Genomic DNA, 10,354 nt, shown 5'->3' on the forward strand with positions numbered 1-10,354 from the left:
AACGAGTAGGAAAGGTACGAAAATTCAAACACAAGATAAAAAAATTGAAAACGAACGTAAGTTGAACAATCTTAACAGCATATTGAATTTTAAAACTCTTAAGAATAAGCTCCATTCAGTCATCAAGAAAAGCATTTCGCAAATCATTTAAGAGTTAACTTGTTTTGCCAAGAAAAAAAATGCTGTAGGATCTGCGCTAGCTGAGTTAGACTTGAACTTTCAAAAAAGATTGATAATGATGCAAAAGGTTCATCACTAAGTATTTCCGAGGAACTTAATTATTAATAAATGAATTTCTCTTCAGAAGTTGGATTGTATATACTATGATTGGGTAAAAATATACTTGAGGGTGCGCCTTGGCGAAATTGGCGACTTATGTTTGGCGCCATTCCTGTTTGCGTGGAACACCGTGGTGGCAGGAATGGCAGCCAAAACATAATGATATTTCAATAACATTGCAAAATTTCAACAAAACATCGGCCAAAACTTTATAAAATTGCAATAATCCCAATATAAGAAAAATTAATAAACTGAATAAAATGCATTTTGAATCGAAGCAAAAATTAATGGAGTAGGCACAGAAAGAAAAGGAAAAAAACAACTCCCACACACAGGACATTTATATCTATTACTAATTAAACCTTCATTCATACACCAGTCAATCACTGCTTTTTTTTCCATTGTTATTCAAATCGTACAGAAACTTAAGATTTATCTTATTTATACTGTATTCATTTTTAGGACCAGAAGCGAAAGTAACCTTACCAGCCGGTATCCAACGTAGAACTAACGGACCTCTGAAATTACACATACCGTTGAACATTTAAAAATAACCCTAAAATCTAAACCAATCAGAATCACGATTGGGTTTCTACATCGCCCAGCTAGGCGATTAACCGCGATCACAACTTGGCGAGAATCAAGGGGCACCCTCAAATATAGTCTACCCTTATGATTGTAATGAAGCAAGAGTTTGTAGTCTGGGTTAATAAGGAAAAAAACTGACAATGAAACTAAAGAACTTACAATGTTTCTAAGAAAAGCTTTATACTGCCTTTTGTCCTGAACATGCTGCTTTAGTTTTTAAAATTTTGTGCTTTTTGACCAAAAAATGTATTGCTACTGTACTACTTAGAATCAAAGCAAATATCATGACATTTTTATTCTTTTACTGAAAGGCTAAAATCAAGTTTATGACAATACATAGTGATGGTAAAAGTATTTGTGCAAATCAAGTGAAAGATTTCTTGTAATTGTTGGAAGGGTGCATGTGATACTTACAAAAATTGCTCATTGTTTGTTTCAGGTTTCTAACCATCTTCTATTGTAGTTTGGCAATGACGGGAAAAAGATGACAATTGAAACATGATAAAAAAATATTTGGACAAATGCGATGGAAAAAAATTATTGAAATTACTTTTAAAAATCGGACTAACCTTCTATAATACATAAGAGTTAAAAGAATCTAAGCTGATGCTTTCCAAAAATACTTATCTAGCAGTAAAATCAGGATAGCTCTAGCTGACTTTGCGATGACATATTCTTGAAAATATCAAAACAAAGTTCAATTAACATTATGCTATCAGAGTTTAAAAATAAATATATGGTTTAATTATTTCATCTTTTCTCAATAGGTGTCATAGGGATAGGTGTGTAGTACAAAATCTTAAAAACGAAGCAAAAGGCAAAATCCTTTATCAATGGTGTTGTTATACAAAACACGTTGTTTTGTTATACAGTGTTGTTTGCGCAGCTAACCAATCAACTCATTCCTAATACAACAGTATTATATATTAGTCAAAAGGAAATAAAGATATTAATTAAAAAGATCAACCCATGGCAACGGTAATACAAAGCATAAAATGTATGCACAAGTATCTCTAGATCAGTGGCGGCCCGGAATATATTCCAGCTGGCGGCCCGGGGGCCGCATCCGGCCAGCAAAGCCTTTTTTTGTGGCCCACGAACTAAAATATATTAGTTGTCAATTTTTTGTAGAACATTTTCGTAAAATATCTGTATGGGTTTAAAATACTCGCCTCGTTAATAAAATTCTAATTTCTTCGTTTCTGTGAAATTTATCATACCAACCGTGCAAAAAAAAATTATTTCTCAGGTTTTGCATCCAAGAAAATATTTATTCAAATACAAAAATCGTGTATGTAGCTCTTGTTTATTTCATTTTCTTTGTATTTTGTGAATATAATTTAACATGTGTGTATCAGAAAATTTCTCGGAGAAATTCTCCGATTTAACTTTTTGAAACCACTCATTTTGGAAGAAAATATTTACACGCACATTTGTAAATTTTAAATTTAAAATGTAAATATCTATTCTCTGGTGGTTGCAGCAGACAAACCTCAATTTTGTCATTGAACATTTTGTGTGCTACTATGTAAGTTTTAAAACCAACCTTTTTAAAGTCTTATATCTTAATTAGATATCTGTTGCACATTAATTGTTTAATATATGGGAGCACATTAAAGGTTTTGTAGCCCGAATTTTTTTATATGCAATTGAATATTTTTAAAAATCTACTTATTTTAATTAGTAATTCAATACTTTTGTTTTGTACAACTTGGTAAAAATCTGACAGTAATGTTCCCTCAAGCATAAAAGAGTCCAACATAAAATTTTGATAAAGATTTGTGTTTTTAATTGTGGCCCCCGGCCTCATGTAAGTTGGAAACCCCTGCTCTAGATACTTGAATAACATGCATAGATGCACAGATAGCGGCACACAAACAGTCAGTTAGTCAATTTCTGATCCCTCCTGATATATAGTGATCAGTAGAGCGCTTATAACTGAAATTAAAACGAGATATACTCTATCTCGGGCGCATTATTGAAGCAAATGCGCGTGCTTGCTATCTTAAAATACAATATTTGCAGAAAATAATTGAAAAAGATGTATATTTTTTGTTTCCTGACAGAAATGATTTTGAAGCAATAGATGTGCCAAAGATTTGCTATGCTTTACTCTCTAAACCAGTATAAAGAAGGGGTACAACAATCTTTCCAAACCCTTAACTATTTCATTTGTTAAAATAAATTGTTTTTCTTCTGTTAATTTAAAATAAATAAATGTTTTAGTGCAACATTTATGAATTTTCAGTTGAAATATTCACAGAGGGTAACACACGTAACGTTCAGTTAACACACGTAACGCAACAATTTCACCAAAATAAAGAAGTTTTTTCTGTTGGAAAAAATTTTAAAAAAATCACTAAACACAGCTTTGATATTGTATCTTTCTATAAAAGAAATATCTTAATTTTACACCTTTATACTTCACAGAATTAAATGAATATGTTTGAAGTTTCAAATATCTGGCCTTATAAAGAGTAGCACACGTAACCAAATTTCAGAATTTTTTTTTCTACATGAAATTAATTTGCACCTTCAATCTTCTTTCAGAAAACTTAAAACACATATAGATTTAACAATAAATTAAGAAAAACGTGAAAAATATCTGACAAGTTCATTATAATGAGTGTTGAAGTTGAAATATGTTGTGTAAAAGTAACACACGTAACACACGTTTTGGTTGAGAAAATAAATCACGTATGGTGTGAATGCGCATGAGCTTCATGCAAGCGTTTTCTTCTGAGAAAGATTAGATTTAAATTGCACTCTTTAAATTGTATATGAAAGCTCGATTTCTTATTAACTTGAAACACATCCTCCCTTTTATGGGTTATTCGACATAAAATTTCGAGAGATATTACAGCAAAGTTTTAACAGTGTAGATTACAAAATATCTTTAAGGAGAAAACATTTGAAAAAAAAATTCCACAGCCCTCCTTAAACAAAAATTGGATTCATATTTTATCTCATTTCAAAATGAAGCACACGGAAGACTATGGAAGACTAAGCATATAACATATATCTTCCTATTTGTTTTCTATAAAAAAAGAAAAACTTTCTATAACAATAGCTACCTATTAAAAGTTAACTAACCTATTAACCTATAAAAGTTTTTGATAGTACTAAAATATTTTTGAACTTTATTTCTTTATTAAATGAAAAAGCTCTTTGAAAAATAATTTTTTGAAATATTTCTGTCGAAAGTATGTTACACATGAACTGTGAAAATAATATATCATTTTTATTACTCTTCGACTGTATGCGTAACAGTTTTGGAAAACTTTATATTTCAGCAATTTTGTAGGTCTTTGATACTTCTCCTGATTTCGAAATAAAAACAGAAACAGATTTTAATCGAGAAATTCATGAATTATTATTTTTTTCTAATTATTCAATTATTTTCTTCTATGATTCAGTTATTTTGCAATGAATATTACTATAAAATTACGGTTTATCAGATTTTCTTATTCGTAGATAATTTTATAATAAAAACAGATTTTACAGGAGAAAATGACTGACACCCTGAATGACGGCACTTTTTACCACAACTTGATCTGGAATTTCATACTGATTAAGTCACATGTTAATGATGGGTTGATAATTTTTAATTTATTATCATCAGTTATATGTGCTACAGTATAGAAAAGCGCATTATTAAAGAAATTTTTAAGTTCATTGATAATTTTACAGACTTTGAAAGGAAACTTATGGCCAACATTAAAATTTTAAAAATATTAAAATTTATAGAGTTTACTGTTTAAAAAATTTATAAATTCCGGATACATTAATACTTGAAAAAAATAATATATTTTTACTTACTGAATAAAGGGTTTTTAATGTCCTTAATTTTTAATATTTCAAAGCATACCTTTCACATTTTCGATGCTGTTTTATTCTATGAATTGAAATAACAGAAATTTCAACCAAATAATTGAGTCCTTGATGGAAAATGCGAGAATGAAATTGTTTGTAGGAGATTTTATTTGATTTAACGAGCTTTTCCAGCAATCAACTAGTTTGAATCAAGTTAATTAAATGGACCTACACAGCTTCTCTATGTTACAGAAAATTTCGGGACACTTCACGAGTTGTGGATATAAACTTGTCTAAACAAGTTGTCTATTTATGCAGACGAGTGAAACATGTTTGATAGATATTACACAAGCAAATACACTTAATTGCAAATGTCGTTGGTCCCTTCCAAACGTAATCGTAATTTACTCGAATAAACAGAAAACAGGTCTTTGTGAGAAAACTGTTGATAATACCAACGCAGCGAAAAACAATTTTTTAGATACATTATTCTTTATAATATTAATTTCATGTATTCTCAAAAAGTGTAAGGAATTTTTAATGTTGTTTTTAAAATTTAAATAATTTGTAGTTTCTAAAATTTAAAAAAAATCATATAATTTGAATAATTGTAATTAAATGACGTTGGTCCGTATTGTTGTTAAGAACTTAATTGTAATTTACTCAACTAAACAGAAAACAGATCTCATGATCATGATCTCATTTGGTAACACCTACACAGCTTAATACAATTTCTTGAGATACAATTATTTTTTATATGATTAATTTCATGTATTCTCAAAAAGTGCAAGGAATTTTTAATGTTGTTTCTTGAATTTAAAAAAAAATTGTTTTTAAAATTTAAAAAAAAAATTAAGTAATCGTAATTAAATAACGATGTTCCAGATTATCAATCATATTGAAGCTATTAAGTCTCTCCAAAAAATATTGAACCAAGAATTCGGGGCGAAATAACAGTTAAAGGCTAATCAGAAAAATGCGTTCCAGATCAGAAAAATGCGAAACATAATTCCAGAATCGCTTAAAAGATTTGTGTAAATATTTTATATTTAAGAATGTTATAGTGTTTGTTTTGAAAGTACATACTTTAATGAGCAGTGCAATTATTATGCATCTGTAATTGTTATTTCTTGCAAACCTGTACTTCTGCAATTATAACTGGATTATGTTTTACTTGGTGCCGTAAATATTCTATTCACTGTTTTCTTTTCATCACTGCAGACAATGTAATGTCACTAAAGAGAAAAGTTGAGAATAACAAATACAAACAGGATATATTTAATACATATTTAAAAAGTAATTGAATATTAATATCTAGTCTAACCCTACTAAACCACAGATTTACAGAAACTTACTAGCTTACTGCATTCCTATTTATTGAAAAGTTAATTTTTTTTGTAGTAGAAAGCGTGTACTACATGACTAAAATGTCAAGTAGCTAAACTTTACAAAGAAAGTAATTTTGGAAAGATTAACGATGGAAGAAACTGAAAAATGATCGGTGAATTCTCACGAAGAGATTCCTTACCTCCCTTTGAAGGTTTAGAAATCTGCCAGGAATCAATAAATAAAAAAGAAAGGCTTAGAAACGATTGACTTTGGAGATGTTATCTTTTTTTTTTCCTCAGAAGTACGAACATAAAAATGAAAAATTCCTATTGATTTTCTTCGAAATGTGTTATAGCTACCATGTAAGAGACGGAACTCTTTAAACGTTACTATCCGAAAAAAGAACTTGAAAAATAATATCGCCGAATTTTAATTCATTTTTCAATTTCACCTATTTAATATTAAATCATTGATAGTTATTCTCAATTTTGTGTATATTATTTAATCCCTTATGTTGGTACATAGGACAGCTCTTTGCCCTTAAGTCCAAAATGAAGCGTATTCCAGCTATAATTATTCTTGAAGTCTTACTCGTGATTATTGAACTGTATTTAGGAATTCATGCCCAAAATTGTTTTTTTTCTTTCTATTCTTTACTTTAACAATTTTTTAATGATCAGAATTAAATCTTTTCCTAGCAATCTGAGCATGCCCTCACAAAGTCGCTGAAATGTAACAAATACATAACAATTTTGAAGAAACGTAACAAAATTCTGAAATTGGTAACAAACATGTTCCTGCAACATCGCCATTATGTGCTTACAGGAATATTTCAGTAACTACTATTTGTAAAATTCTGTATATATGTATATATATATATATATATATATATATATATATATATATATATATATATATATATATATATATATATATATATATATATATATATATATATATATATATATATATATATATATATATATATATATATATATATATATATATATATATAAATGCGTGTGTGTGTCATGATAAAAATACTTCTGTTATGTTTTTATGATGACGTGAAAATTTGACGTTTCTGTAACCAACAAGGAAGTTACTTGCAACATTTTGCTACGCTTCTGCAACCACGCAAATATTTAAATGTTACGTTCTCGTTGCGTAATTGTGATATTTGTTGGTATATGGGAACATGCATGACTGAATCTTAAGCAATAAAAATTCTAACAATAAATACACTTAACTGAGATAAAATTTCACTCACATAAAGCCTCACAGTGGACTGATTTAAGACACGGTTTACAGCAGATCTCCGAAGTCAAGCATCATTGGCTGCTGTCAGTGTGCGGGTTTGTGACCACTTGGATCAGTCTGTTTGGAGACCGAGGGTGTGCGATATTGGTCCTCGTTAAACTGTTCTACTGTAAAGTGCTCGAATTCGCATACATGTAGCTGGGCTACCGAAGCGGGGGTGCCATCCCCTCTGCAGAGAATCAAAATTGTGATGGCACTTCTTCGGATCATCCTCAGGTATATTTCCCAGATCGTCCCCAATAGCCCATTGTGCAGCTCTAGTGTGACGTAAATGAACTACAACAGCAACAACAATCCCGCACATGAAGTTGGACTAAACTACGACGGAAAAAAGTGACATGTACTTTAAGAACCATCTATTCTCATTATGAAACAGGGTTTCACCAAATGGCCTATTACAATACTCGTGAGATAAAATTATTACTTTAGAGAGCTTTTTTGCATTTTATTTGATGCCTCATATCATAGTATTAAAATTGAGAACAAATGACAATACGTTTCATGACTTCTAATGACGATACATAAAAATCCAATCAATATTTTAAGTTGGATTAAATTTACATAACGAATGTGTTTTTGTTTATTTTTCATTTTGATAAGCTTGGTAGAAGGACAAAAATGGCTTTTTTGAGTAATTCTTAGATGGCTTCAATGCCTTCCATTTAATTCAGACGTTAAGGTCATTTTTTTTAATTTTTTCCTCAGGTTATTATCTCAATTTCACATGCATCATGAAGATTGCAAAATATTCGAAATCATTGAAAAAACATCCATGCTATGTTTATAAATATAACGCAAGTTATAATAAGAATTAGTTATTTCAAACCCATTTTTAATAGAAAAATAGTTTTTTGAATAAAATTTTCAAGTTGTTTTGCCAAACATATGCATACAAAGATTGTAATATAATGAATCTTCTATAACTGCATTTTACAAATATTTTAAATCAGTCTCATAAGGATATAACCTCAAATGAATAAATTTGTTTATTACCTAACTGCTTTGTCACATATTATCCTGTTATAATTTCTTTCTGAGTTGTTCGAATTTTTTTCGACAAATATGGTATTTCAACAGGCAACAGTTTGTTCATCCAATTAACTGTAAAGTTTACGGTAAAGAACATGTTTTATCTTTATACGGTTTTTAAACTGTTTTCCAATAGTGTGATCATAAAAAACATGAATACAAAACTGTATGGTTTGCTTACCATTTAAAACTAGTTACAAAACAGTGAAACTGAAATTTAACTGGAGCTAGGCTTTTCGTTAGGTAATGTGCATTTGAGAGAGCAGGAAATGAAACAGCCCGGACGCTGAAACCACTTCATGTGTTGAAGATAATTGCGGAAATATTTTAGTGTCAACCCTGGGACTCGAACCCCAGTATTGTCGGTCATGTTACTGGTAGATTAGCCCACTCGGTTATAATTTGTATGTAATCGAAAGGAACTAAGTGGTTTAATTAGGTGGGCTTAATTGGTGTGATAAAACTCTGGTTGTTTAACCGTATTATGGTTGTGTAACCGTATAATAAACGGTTTTTCACACAGCTGAAAGTTTGATTACCATCGTATTTGGGGCTAATTTACTTTTTTTAAATAGTAAAATAGTAATTAAATGAATTATTTTTTAAACATTTTCTCCGAAAAATTTCTAACAGAGTATGATTCGCCGACTCCTTAAAAATATCAGATTTCCAGAATGCAGCAACAGTGAAAAGCTGATTTACTGCCATTTCAAAATTACGTCTTACTAAATTATTTTAAGGTAAATCAAGCTAATTTAATTTTTAAAGCTTTTAAGCTATAGAGCAACAACAGTGCAATTTTATTTTAATGCTTAATTAATTTGAAAATATTAAATTAAATAATTTAAAAGAAGAAAAAAAGTCATTTTGAAATTATAACCGTTAATTTGAAAAAGAACATAACGAATCTAATACAAATAAATATTTTCATGACCATGTTTTTTTTAAATAAGAAGAAATTTATGAAGTAATAAGTATTCCGAAATTAGAATAAAGTTCTAAATAATTTGGTGCAGAACAAAGCTAAATTAGCCCTATTTATTCAAAGATGGATTGCATAAAAACACAGTTTACGACAAGTTTAATGAAAAAGATTATTTCAGTAATACGTATATACGAATTACACAAATGTATTTGAAAGACTTGGGAAAAAATAACAGAGTAGTTTCATTCAAAACTTATCGGTCCACTGCACTTGATGTATTTGATGCAGTAATTGTTTAATGAGGCAAAACATTTTATTGCCTCCTTTTAGCTCCAGGCTACAAATAACTTAGGAGATATTTTAATGCAAAGTAACATTTTGACTCAGTTGAATTAAAATCCGGAAACTGAGGAATCATATTTTTTTTTATTTTGGTGGTTTAATTGTACGTTGAGGCTTTTGAAAGTTCAAAAAGCCACAAAAAGTAAAATTAAAACCGAAATGTTTAGAAACACTAAATCACTGCATCTAAAATCAAGCGCGTTGAAATTAAAATAAAAAGATGATTATAGTTATCATTACTTGGTTCTTCTTTTAGTGAAAGTCAATTTAAAATAATTATTAAAAATGTATATCTAAGAAACATTGTACTATATTATAAGAGTCGAAGAGATATTTCAGAAACTTATTAATTTTAAGAAAAAAGGATGTGCTTAATTTTTGAGCAGCACTTTGCAATTTTATTATTCCTTCAATGACTTAATCTTTGTAATATTCAGTAAAATATCAATCAAATTTTAATTTATTAAAATTAAAATGTATTAAAATTAAAATGTATTGAAATAAAATTTATTAAAATAAAGATTTATTGAAATTAAAATTCACTAAAATTACAATTTATTAAAATTCAAATTCATTAAATACAAATTTATTCAATTAACATTTATTAAACCTAAAATTTATTACAATTAAAATTTATTAATATTGAAATTTAAGGAAATTAAAATTTATTAAAATTAAAATTTAAAGAAATTAAAATTTATTAAAATTAAAGTTCACTAAAATTCAAAT

The sequence above is a fragment of the Parasteatoda tepidariorum genome, chromosome 9 (genome assembly GCF_982258835.1).
Source record: "Parasteatoda tepidariorum strain Cologne lab strain chromosome 9, Ptep-v5.0, whole genome shotgun sequence".
NCBI classification, from domain to species: Eukaryota; Metazoa; Arthropoda; class Arachnida; order Araneae; family Theridiidae; genus Parasteatoda; species Parasteatoda tepidariorum.